Raw genomic sequence first — 13,209 nt, forward strand, 5'->3', positions numbered from 1 at the left:
ATTGCTAAGAAGCTGCTTTAGAATGTCAAGAAGAACTAGTTTCAAGGGAAGTTCCATTTAACAGAGATCTGTAAGATTAGTGGAGATCAGAGAGATGGCAGAACTTAAGTTAGAAACTTAAAGGGCTGCTGGCTACTACAGTCCTCCCATCACTGCCTTAGTTGCAAGGACATCGGATATCTTCATTTGTACCATAGAGTCTTGTCTGGCCTGGAACTTACTAATTAGACCAGGCAGGTGAGATTGCAGACATAGGCCACTATACCTGCTCATAAGAGGAGAGTAATGTTGATCCAGATGAAGGGAATGGTAAAATAAAGGCAAAGAAACAACATCATGGCCCTGAAAAACAGTAAGTTTGTTTCTAACCATGCTATTGGCAGCATCCTAATGCTAGGATCCAGGTTCCTAGGGTTTCTGCTGTTTCTCATTTCTCTGCCTGCTCCTTTCCCCTTGCAGTAATTACTCCAATTATTTAGCACATTGTTTTCATTTCCATTTGAGTCTTGAACAGTTATCAAGGAAACAACAAAATGTGCATTTTAGTTTATTATTTGCTCAGTGTGAAACCAAAGAGGCAGCTGAAGGTTCAGAAATACCTACAGTTCTGTGCTTCTGCACCTGATTTAGTTGTAGTCTGAACTGGACTGGTAGATGATTAGACATTCTTGGAGCAAAACGGCTAGAGTAACAGTTGCTAAACCTGAATGTTTTCTTGTTCTTTTCGTGTGTGTGTGTGTGTGTGTGTGTGTGTGTGTGTGTGTGTGTGTGTGTGTGTGTGTTCATTCAAAGGTTTGCAAGTGCATGTTATGTTAGAGTCACATTACAGTTTTGGGTTCCATTCCTCAGATATTACCTAGCTTGATTTTCAACACAGGGTCTCTCATTGGCCTGGATCTCACCAAGTAGGCTAGGCTAGTTGCTTCAGCCAATGAGCCCCAAGGATACAATTGTTTCTACTTCTCTGGTTTACAAGCACATAGTGCTACCCTATGTAACGTGTGTGTGTGTGTGTGTGTGTGTGTGTGTGTGTGTGTGTGTGTGTGTGTGTGTGGCTTGTGGCTTCTGAGAGTTGAACTTTATACTTGGCATAGCAAACGCTTACAGCTGACCAAGCCAACATGAAAGTTTTTATGTGTATTATTTTTTGCTTTCTATCCTCATTTTTGTGTCAGTGAGTCCATGACAAAATGTATTTTGACTGTACAGGCATTATTTTTCCCCTTCTTTATTAGTTATTTCTCTTTTACTAAGAACTCTGAGCTTCTCCAATCCAAGAAGCCTTTGAAACCCTAAGAGACAGATCTAGACACTCAACCTGTGGAGTACAATTTAGAATTGGAATTTGAAATTAAGCCATTCAGAGAATTGGATGAGGTTTGCACACCTGTAATCCTAGCACTTTTGGGATGGAGGCAAGAGGATCTAAAGTTCAAGATCATACTTGACTGTATAGTGAGATTGAGATCACCCTGAGTAACATAAGACCTGGTTTCCAAGAAGTTCCCAAATAGGGAGATCCTGTTCTGTGGTCTCACTGGGTAGCCTCCCTTCAAGGACATCTGCCCATTGAGCTAAGTAGGTGCTGGAGGAAGCCTGAGGGTGTGCAGGCCAGCCCTGTGTGCTTGTTGCATGTGATGGTTATTGATCCGACTTCCGCACTTATGTATTAGGTCTTCTGCCCTTGTGCTGGATGTCTCATCAGTTTGGTTGCCAGTCATTAATGGCTTTCAAATATAAACTGGTTCATGTCAATTATGCCCTCATGCCCGGCAACTCTGAGTGAGAGATAGATTACAGGTGCTGAAACTCTGACTGGCGTTTCTCCCAAGGGAAGCAAAGTAGTTGGTTCAGCACACTCAGCTCAATAATGTAATCCAGGCCAAAGTCTTCATCAAAAACTTGACTGGAACCCAAGTCCCTTTTGAGGAACCAAAATGCTGTCAAGTCTCCAAGGTCATTGCTATTTCCACACATTTTCATGAACAGGAAACTGCATTTCAGGACTAGAGAGATGATGGTTCAGCAGTTAAGAGTACACACTGCTCTCACAGATTACCTGAGTTTAATTCATAGCACATCAGATGACTCATAATCACCTGTAAATGGCTCACAATCACCTAGATAGAACTCTTCCTCCAGGAACTCTGGTGCCTTCTTCTGGCCTCTACAGGCACATGCAAACACGTGTGTGCTTATGCAAGCACACACACACACACACACACACACACACACACACACACACACACACACACCTCCCCCCCAACACACACTTAAAAGTAAAGTAATTTTTGAAAGAAATGTACTTCAATTGCAAATCACGCTGGCTCAAGCTCTATGTTCCTTTGGTCACAGTGCCCCAGGATACAAAGCAAGAGTATGAAATCACTAACATAATCTTTCGCTTTAAAAAAAAAGAAGCTAAGCCTGGAGTCCCTCCACTGTGTTAGGTTGGTGCCTGATGAAGGAATGGTTTGTCTGTTTTAAAAGGCAATTACAGAGTTGAAACAAAATGAATAAAAAAAGGAAGCAAGAGTTCTGAGGAGGTAGAGATGGGAGACTAAGGAATTCCTGGCCTGTCTTGGCTACACAGCAACTTCTAGCTCAGCCTGGAAGCTTTTCCCAAATCTTAAAATTCAGAAAGAACAGTGCTGTATGCCAATTACCTTGATTTGATTATTGCATACTGTACACATGTGTCAAATGTCATACTTGACTCCACGAATTTGTACAATTACCATGCACCAATTAACATTTTTTAAAAGAATTATTTGCTATGTAGGGAAGAAAGGAGTCTGTAAGTCTGTATATCATTTTAAAACATGTCATTTATGCGTTCTGTGAGAGGCTATCAATCAAGCTCTTCCATGGTAAAACTGGAAGGTTTATGAGCAGAAGCAACTTAAATGTTTCATCTCTTTTTGCCTCTGGACTTTGTTTAAACTTTATGTCCCTTCCACCAGCATTATCTTAGTTGAAAGAAGAGAATTCTAAGTGTTTTGCAGAAGTAGCTTGGGTTCTGATCTGAAAATCCATTATTTCCCAAACTGAGGAATACCAGAATTTTACTTGGCCAATCAAGAATCACCTTCTCTTCCTCCATCACCTCCCCTCTTTCTCCTCCCCCTGACACCCTCCCCTTTTTTCCTCCCCTTTTCACCCTCCTCTCTTTCTCCTCCTTAAGCCTCTTCTTTCTAATCTCAGAAGATTCTTTTTAATCTAAGGAGAAATGTCTTAGTCCTGTAAATATAGGTTGTGTTCCTGTCAATCAGCCATCAGAATTGAAGTTTATCTATTTGATCTGTATTAAGTATTTATATTCACATATTTTAAATATTTATTTTTGTGTATATGAGTGTTTTGTCTGCACAAATGCATGTACCACACACATGCAGTGCCCAAGGAAGACAGATGAGCTGCAGACAGTTGTAAGCTGCTATGTAGGTGTTGGGAACTGAATCTGGGTCCTTTGCAAGAGAAGCAAGTATGGTGTGTGTGTGTGTGTGTGTGTGTGTGTGTGTGTGAGTGTGTGTGTGTAAGCATGCACTCTTCCCCACGCAGCCAACCTAGATATGCCTTCAGGGAAAGTGGGGTACCCTATGGTATTCTGTACTTCTCTCCACACACAGGATACAGACATGCACACGGGAGGTTGTCCGCCAAAGTGTTGTTTTCTTACCCATAATCCTTTTGGGCTCTGGTTCTGTTGAGGATGCTTAGCATGGCTCTTTCTTAGAACATGGATACCACTGCTAGGAAGTAGATTCTGCTCTGTTGCATGCTGAGCTTCCTCCCAAATCCCTTTACTAAATGCAGAGATATAGAGAAAAGAATTGGTATTTCATGGGAAGCCTGAGGTGTGCCAAGTAGAAAATATGAGACATATCCTAGGATTTTACTATCTGTCGTGCTCAAAACACCGTCTTTGTTTTTGCCAGCACGAAGCTCAGGGGCGAAATGCCGAACAGGATTTGTGGGGGCCTCTCCTTCTGGGATGAGCTTCTTGTAAGATGAAAGCTAAAAACTGAACCTCCCCAAATCCCTAGGTGCTGCCTAGCCCATCTGTCCAGCAGGAAGGACACTCTTTCTCCTCACTGCTTTCTCGGCAGGTGAAGGCTACGGAGAAGGCTTTATGTGGGCAGGAAGTCTAAGTAGGGAGCTTGTCATGTTCCAGACAGGTAAATGGGTGCTAAGCCATACTTGTGATGTAAATTTTGAAGCTGCAAAAGCTCACATTTGTAAAGTATCATCAGTAAGTCCACACTCCAGATACCATTAATCATTTTCCTGTCCCATGTGATTTTGCTGTAGCTTGTCCCTTAGGACAGTACTTGGAATTAGCATAGCAAGCTATGTTGTTTGAGCTACAGCATCCTATCATAGGAGTGCAGACCCAAAGAGCTCTCTTTTGAACTTCATTTGAGGGATCCACTATTATTGCCCAGAAAACAATGGTAGACACATATACTGGATGGTACTGGAACTGTTTTCATCAAAGAAATTAAGGACTTTCCCAAGCTTTGAAACATTCTGTACTCTCTGAAGTAGAAACACTGTATGGAGGAAGAGTAATAAAAACCACTAGTTCAGCTAATTGCAACCACAGGACCAGTGTCTCACAATTGCAATGTGTAAGTCAGGGGACGATTAGGCCATGGCAACCTGGAAATGGGCTAAATCTTAAAGCAGGAGAAATAGAGCAAAAGTAAAAGCACATGTAAGTAGAGAAAAACACCCCAGCTGATTTCTCTTTTTTATTTATTTGTGATTCATCATCCTGAGTGCTGAGATTCCAGGAATGAACTCCTACATTTAACTGCAACCAAATTTTTAGGAACAGAAACTTCAAACTACATACTTGTAAAAAGACATATTTTTATTTATGTGTACGGAGGTTGTCTGTTAGTCCATGCATGCAGTGCCCATAGAGGCCAGAAGGAGGCATTAACTCCCCTGGAAATGTAATTGTAGAGAGCTGTGGACTGCCCTTTGGGTGCTGGGAACTAGACCCAGGCCCTCTGAAAGAGCAGGAAGTCACTTAACCACTGATTCATCTATCTCTGCAGGCCTCAAGTTATACTAAATGATGCGCTTAGGTGTTGAGTCTACATCTTACAACACACACCCAGGTTCAAGTTAGGCTGCCAGGCTTGTGTGGCAAACGCTCTTGCCCACTGATCATCCCCAGGAGAGTTCCTTATTTAAATGAAAGCCACCTGGTTCTTGGCAGTTTCCAGAGTGTTTCTGATTCTAACTCTTAACCTTGTGTTGGAATTGTACAACACGAATTTCCAGATTGACCAAGAAGACATCTCACTCAGAAATACAATGTCTGAACCAAGCTGAGCCACTGCAGTTAAACAGGTGTATCCCTACATTTGTACCTGAAAAAAAAAAGAAAAAACGCACAGGTTTTTTCAGAGCACAGGAGAAGATATTAAGGCATATGTGACTGTGCAGGTCTGTATGTACATGTAATCTCAGAGCTTGGAAGGCTGAGGCTGGAGAATCGTGGGTTTGAGGGCAACCTGGGCTACCCAGTAAGATCTCATCAGGACTAAACCAAACCAGACAAGGTTTTCACTTTGAAAATAGAGCACTGCCTTTTATAAATTAGTAAAACATTAGTACATTACTACTTGGGAATACAGGAGCCACATATTTTAAGGCACAGTAGACTAGCTTGTCTGCTACAGCTGAAGACAGAGTCAGACAATTGTCAGTTCTTTTTCAAAGTTCTATAGACAAGTCTGTAGGAGAAGGTTGTCTGCCAAAGCACAGCCTCTTGTTTTTTATGGGCCTGGGGTGGGGCCAATGTTTCTAGTTTCTTCCCATTTCCTGGCCCACTGTAGTGGCAGCACAGGTGCTCTGAGGGGAAAGAAGGCCCTTTGACCTTTCCAGGCTTCAGAAAACCAGTTAAGTCACCAGTGTCCATGAGTACATTTTGCTAAGTGGAATACAAAGCGTTTGTGAGTGAATTTCTTCGTCAGTTGAACTTCTGGGAGAAAGGTACCAACCATGTTTCCTGGTAGGTTCAGGTTTTGGGAATCAGGCCAATTGCATTTGGCTCTGTGTTAAATTTACTTTGGGGGTGACTATCCCTTGCCTTGACTAGATACTGTCTTTCTTAATGAATTATTTCTGGAAGCCTAACCTAAACTGTTTGTTTGTTTGGTCTGGTTTGGTGTGTGTGTGTGTGTGTGTGTGTGTGTGTGTGTGTGTGTGTGTGTGTGTATGTGTTGTCTGCCTTTATGTTTGTGAATCAATTGCTTGCCTGATGCCTGAAGAAGCCAGAATAGAGCATTGGATTCCCTAAAACTGGAGCTATAGATGGTGTGAGCCACCGCATAGGTAGTGGGAATTGAACCTGGATCCTCTGAAAGAGCAGCCAGTGCTACTAACTGCTGAGTCATCTCTTAAGCACTGTTGTTTTCTTTCTAGATTGTGTGTCAGAAGTTAAGAGAAAGTATCTTGGAGTAGGCTCCACATTAGCTAGGCTTGCTCTGTAACTTCCTTAGTGTTGAACTCAGGACCTTGCTCCTCAAACAGCATGCACTGGCTCAGTGTGGACCTTACAGACCCATCAACACAGTTGCTTCAAATCCTTCATTGCCAAAACTACTTGTTTCCTTCCTTCCATCCTTCCCTTCTCAATTTTCCCCTGCTTTTGGAAATGCTACATGGATAGACTACATAGCTAGACAGAAGGAATGCTTGGCATGACAAAGATGAGCTCAGTCCTACATTGTAGACCTAGATTCATGAATGCACCTGTTAACTTCCTGTGGTTACTAATTTATTTAATATTAGACATGCTGTGATACATACATATATATATATATATATATATATATATATATATATATATATGGACTATTTTATTCATAACTCTCTAAGGTATGTACCTCCATATCCATCTTACAGATATTCAACTCACCATTTCTCATTTCCATGTTTAAGGCCACATAGATAAGAAATATCCTCTTTGGATTACAACACAGCCTTGGGCTATCCAGATCGGTGGCCATTGCTGGCATTTAAGTGATGGAGGAGCAGCTCGTAGGTGTAACTTCTATCGGAGTTATCAAATAATGTTGAAATATATGGGAATTTTTCACCTACCACTCAATCTTGATTTGGGATAGTAATTTCATGTTTTGATTAAAAGTGGTGCTTCCCCTAAGGGTTTGTAAAATAAAACCAATTGAATCCCATCATTGTTCCTCTTTGGTTATGGATGGAAACACAAAGAATTGATGAATTAGCTGGGTGATGGTGGTGCATGCCTTTAATCCCAGCACTTGGGAGGCAGAGGCAAGTGAATCTGTGTGTGAGAAGCCAGCCTATTCTACACAGCCAGGTCCAGGACAGCCAGGGCCACACAAAGAAACCCTATCTCAAAATAGAACAAAACAAAGAAAAAAAAGTTGATTAATGGCTCTTAAGGGGATTACTAGAAAGTGCCTTCAATGTTTGAGTATCTCCGTGAGTTAGTGAAAACACATTTGTTTATGTCCTCTATGGAGATGAATGTAAAATAGACTGATCTCTGCCACCTTATCTGTGGAGTCAACATGTAAAATAAACAAATCACAAAGCAGGATATAAAATAAAGCAATTATGCTAGGCACAATCCATAACTAGCTAGCTGAGGCCCAGCATCTAGAGAAGGCTACCATCAGTGTGAGAGGTTGGGGAGCCTAAAGAAGAAGGCAGAGATGAAGGTAAAACTCTGAAAAATAAGTAAATAGATGAAGATGAGTAGAATGATCCTTTTCACACACAGGCTTATGAACAGAGAATCAGAAAGAACCCTATGGGCTTGGGGTATAGCTCAGTGGAGAAGACTTGCCTAGCACATGGAGGCCCTGAGTTCCATCCCTAGGTCCCCATGCTATGAGCTCAATTCCCACTCAACAAGCTAGAAAATGAGTCATCAGGATGAAGAGACTTAGAAGGTGGGGACACTGACCTGGCCACTTAGCTAGAGGCAAGACAGAGCTTTTGATCTTGTAGACTAGGAGGGGAAAATGGCTGGAAAAATTAGGCTAAATAACAGAAGGCCAGCATTTAAGGTGTAGGTCAGTGGAAGAATATGTGTGTGGCTTTATGTCCATGAGGCCTTAGCTTCAGTCTCCAGTACATTTATAAAAAGAAGCAAATGGAGACAAAGAGGACCAGTTAGGAGACTATTGCAGTAGTCCATGTGAAAGAGAATCATTGCACTGGGGCAGTAGCTGCAGGCCAGATGTGGAAGATATTTTAAAGGAAGGACTCATAGGATTTGATGACAGATTGGCTGTAGGGGAGAGGGAAATATTGGGGTGGAGGAAAGAGGCTGAGCAGGGAGTTTGCAGGCTTTTCCCCTTCCTCCCCAGCATAGTGAGACTGAATTGGAACTATTTTTAAACAGGAAACATATTTTCAGGTTTTTTTTTTTCTGCAAAATACCTTCTTTCATTTTTTTTTCATGGACCCAACATAAGGTGAGTTCATCATATGGCCTCATACTTAATTTTACACACGAGCCTCTTTGTCCCAATGCCAATAATGATAAAAATATGAATATTTAGAGTGGCTTATGAAACTGAAATCCCCTTAAATTCACTCTGTGCTTTGCACAGTTTTGCATGCAGAAAAAAAAAAAAAAAAAGGAGCCAGATGTTCTGACTGGACCCATAAGGTGGCCTGATTCACATGGGGAAGAAGGCTGGGGAGCTCTAATACTACACACAGCTCAGTACTAGAAATAATGCTTTGTGGACTGAAAGAGCAGGGAGGTTTGAAGTCCCAAACATTATTATATGCATAGGGAGTTAGGCAAGGAAAAGTGTCACACTTGCCACTTGGCTGCATCATGACAATGGAAATGGCTACAACAATCTGTCTGATGGCCCATCAAGTTCCCCAGAAGGAAACAGAGTACAGATACCCCTTTTAGTATCTGGATGAAGGTCCCATTCAACATGCCATGCATCTCGTCAAGACCTGATTAATTTCAGTAATCCCCTCTCAGAGATAAAAATTTTGTGACTTTCATGAATCAAGCTTTCCAGGCATCTCTCAGAAATGTCACCTTAGTTCATATCTAGATAGAAAGACCCAGCTACAGGACATACAGAATGCCACCGGACTCAGGTTATTTTTCACAGCCCTGAGAGGGACCCCTGTGAGTTCAAACATTTCAGCAGCTGTTAAAGCACTGATGGGAACTTCATGTGTTGGTAGCACATCGTTGTCAGGAAGAAACCAAATGTCAAACTGAGGTATGTAGAAGTTACCACAAATAAGTCTTTCCATGTTTGCCATCTGGAAGGAGTAGATCCAGATTTTGACAAGAAACTGGGACTGCCCTGTGGGCACTGTCTTCGAAGTAAGTGCTTTCAGTTCACTGAGTTATTTTACATTACTTTGTTAGGAAAACAAAAACACAAGTCTGTGTCTTCAAGGTATGAATTTACTATGCCTAACAGTCAATGTCTTGTTGGCACCCCATACGTTGCATGGGTGCCTCTTTGGGTGGGAGAATGGGCATCTCCCATATTGTCTACCTCCTTACCTAGGCAACTTTGTGGCCAGTCTCCAGCACCACACCAGGGACATAGGCCCATGGGGCTCCTGTGGGCTTCCATTCACAAGCAGACACTTGTCCTTGCCTTTGGTAGAATACCACTGTGGGACATCTCCTTCGGTGAACCCCAGCCCATCAACACAACTTTATGCTGTCCTGAAATAATGCTACAATGGTACCAGATGGCTGGTCTGTTATTAGCTCCGACTGTACCTGCTCCATGCTGCTATGGGCTCCAATCCTGATATGTTGAGAGACATTAGTCTCCTCTCCATCTCTCTCTTCATTTTTTGAAACCTCAGTTCCATAGCAAAACCAACAGGGAATGAATGGAATTCCAAGCGACTTCAGCTGATGAACTATTTCTATTTCACTTGGGTTATGTAACGTTGGGACTCGATAATGCCCAGAAGCACTGGTGGCAGGATGTTTCTCTTACAGATGATGTCCAAACCTTGGTCAAAGGACATTCTGAACAACACCTCAGCACCATACTGGGATGCAGTTTTAGTCTTAACTTTTAAAAAAAATAGATGACTTTTTAAACGTCCGCTCTATGGCTACAAAAATAAAAGAATGAAACTTGAAATGGAATATTGGAGACCTTAATGAAGCTGAACAATCAAATCACAGATTCCCAGGTGTTCAACCTGTTATTCTGCCTACTACACAGCTCCTATGTTCGAACAGCCAATATGCAGTGCTGTGTATAAACCTCTCACCTGCAAAGGGTAGGGACCAGGTTGGTGTTTCTCCCCCTGTAGGAGCAGGTTCCCCCATAGCACTGGTACATGCTTCTCAGAGAGCAAGTCAGTCTCTCGGTGCAATAAAAGAAGTAACCCAGACTCACCCACCTTGTTGAAACATTGAAAGATAAAAATACCATTTTAATCCCTCAAAAATAAGGCACAAGTTTGAAGGGCTTTTTTTTTTTTTTTTTTTTAACCTCCATAAGAGTAGCATCTAATGCCCCTTGTTGTATTCTATTCAATTAAATCCTGGTGGGTGATTTTGGCAGAGCAGTTAGCTACACATCAGATGACAGCTCACTTACTGTTGCTTGGCACCCGATGACCATTAATTTCCAATGACTAATTTGTAATTAAAACCTTTTTGTTTATTTGTTTATAACCAAGACCGAACATCTATTTACATTTAATTAACACCGTTTAAAGCCCATAAATGCAGTGACTTTAACGATCCATCCCAGATACGCTACTTTAGTTTTTCCTGACTTGTGAAACTCACACACGGATCTGCAAGTGAATTACCTCCATCTGCTCCCCCTGCAGCTGCAACTGGGCTATGTTAAAGAGCCATTTCCTTCTACCTCCCGGTTTTGCTTTTCTTCCAGCTCTAAGCATTTTTGTTTCAGAGCCGACCTAAAGGCTGCACCGAGGGTAGCCAGTTCTTTTATCCCAAGGAGTTCCCAGACTTCAGTTAGTCTCCAAAAATGATTAAGAACCACTCTTGCTTCATCACAAATCGACCCAATCTACATTGCACAAATCGGTTAACAAAGCGTTTCCGACTCTGCCAGCAAGCCAGTCATAGAGCCTGAAAAGAATCTTTACGTATTGAATAGGAGAACGCAACAGCTTCAAAGTGAACTCTTAACGCTGAAGGCTAAATCAAACGCTTTCTTGGCCTTGTCCATCCTTGGCGAGCAATTTGCACCTACTGTTCCGCGCCCATACGGGGAATCTCAAGGGCACCCGGGTTCCCAAAGACAGTTTCTTCGCTACACCTTCAAAAGCCACGCTCGAGAAGCGACAGCGCTACAAAGACAGCCAAACTGGAGCTATGTGCACTGTTATCTGTCAGCCGTACAATAGCAGCATTGATGGAACGGCGAGCACCGGCTTTGACAAGTGTGCTGGGCTAGCATTACATTCCAAACTACGGCGAGAGAGGGAGAGAGAGAGAGAGAGAGAGAGAGAGGAGAGAGAGACGAGAGAGAGAGAGATGAGGAGAGAGAGAGAGAGAGAGAGAGAGAATGAGAATTGATTTGATTTGGTGTCTTTACTTACCTGGAAATATTGCTTTTCTTGTGACCGCTGCAAATGAATTCCTCCTCTTCTTCCCCAAAGCCAAGTACTTGAATGTGCCTGCAACTCTCACTTGGAGAAGACCACACAGCTCCAGCAGGGCAGCCTTCCTTCTCTTAATCCCCACTCGAATGTGATGACACACACTAACCCCAACCATCTGTTGAAACACGTCCTCAAGCACTCAGCACAGTGCTGTGTCAAGACAGGCTGCCCAATCCAATTGCTGGGGCTGAGCGTCTCTTACGGATTGGAGGCTGAGGGCTGGGCAGGGACGGGAGGTCTGAGAACTCCCCAGTCAAGTAACCTGAGATTTTCGGAGAGAAAGGACTGCTACAAAAAAGGAGGAGTGGGAGGTGCGGCAGGGAAGGTAGAGCGAATGAATTATTCTGGTGGCCAGTTGTGCGTTACTTTTCACAAGTCTCTGTGCTCCTGGGGGTATGGGGGTGGGGTGGAGGGGACTCTCGGTGGGATGCCCAGGAACACTAAAAATCTTTTACAGCCCATCTATTGAGGGCAATCTCCTCAGCAAGCTGCTCCCCCCCCATCACCCCACGGGAGATAAAAGATTCGTCTTGTCATGCTGATAAAGTGTTAAATGTGGGAGTAGTTTGCACTGAAATGTGACATCTACATTTTGAAATCTAAACTCCTACCTCCTTTTGATTCGGAGGCGGCTGCCTTCAACATTCCTGGAAGGGCTGGGGGGTTGGGCTGGGGGGGTGGTATCGTAGCTTTGAGCTGAAACTTCTCCTTTCTCACTGGGTTCTTCACGTGTCTCCCAGGCTAAACCAGAGACGGTCAATGAAAGTCATTTCTTTTCTGCTTCTTTAAAACAGCACACGCTTTCCTAGATAAAGGTGGCTTTTAATCACTTCCTACATCCCACAGACATCTCTGGATTGCAGCTCTTGGTAATAGAAGGCTACACTGTGCCAGTGATTATTTTTATTGGTTTCTAGTTAATTGCGCTTATAACATCCACGTAGCTCAAACATCTCATTAACAATTTTGCTTTGAAATGTTTTCAGTTGGGGGTTGTTTTAATACATCCTTCTTAGTTTTTTTTTTTTTTCTTATCTGGACAGTTTTCATAAGAGTGATTACATTGATAACTTGAGTCAGAAAAGAGTTACATTTGTTACATATAAGAACATATTGAGAAATAAGTTCATTACTTAAAAAATTCTTATCCTTTCAAAAATTCCATCAGATATCTGAGGAATTTGGATAATCTTAAAGAGTAAAGAGGAATTTTAAATGCCATCTACTTCCTAACAGTGCCTGTTGGAAGGTAACATTTAAGTATTACACTTTTTTTAGGTTTTGAAGATGATCACTTACAAGAGTGAGAAACAGTTTAAACTTTCCCAAACCCTTAAAATCCAGATTCCTAATAGGCAGCTAATACTTGGCATGCCAATGTCATTAAAAGAATTGTTTCAGTAACAAGCAACAATGATTTGATTGGCTTTTTTTGTGTTTGTGGGATATAAAATTAAGTCACTTAAATTACTCCTGATACAAGTTTCTGAAGGGGACTGTTATTGTCACAGAGAGATGTCTTCCCCTACTGGGTTGCCAGGAGAA

The sequence above is a fragment of the Cricetulus griseus genome, chromosome 2 (assembly GCF_003668045.3).
Source record: "Cricetulus griseus strain 17A/GY chromosome 2, alternate assembly CriGri-PICRH-1.0, whole genome shotgun sequence".
In the NCBI taxonomy this organism is placed as follows: domain Eukaryota; kingdom Metazoa; phylum Chordata; class Mammalia; order Rodentia; family Cricetidae; genus Cricetulus; species Cricetulus griseus.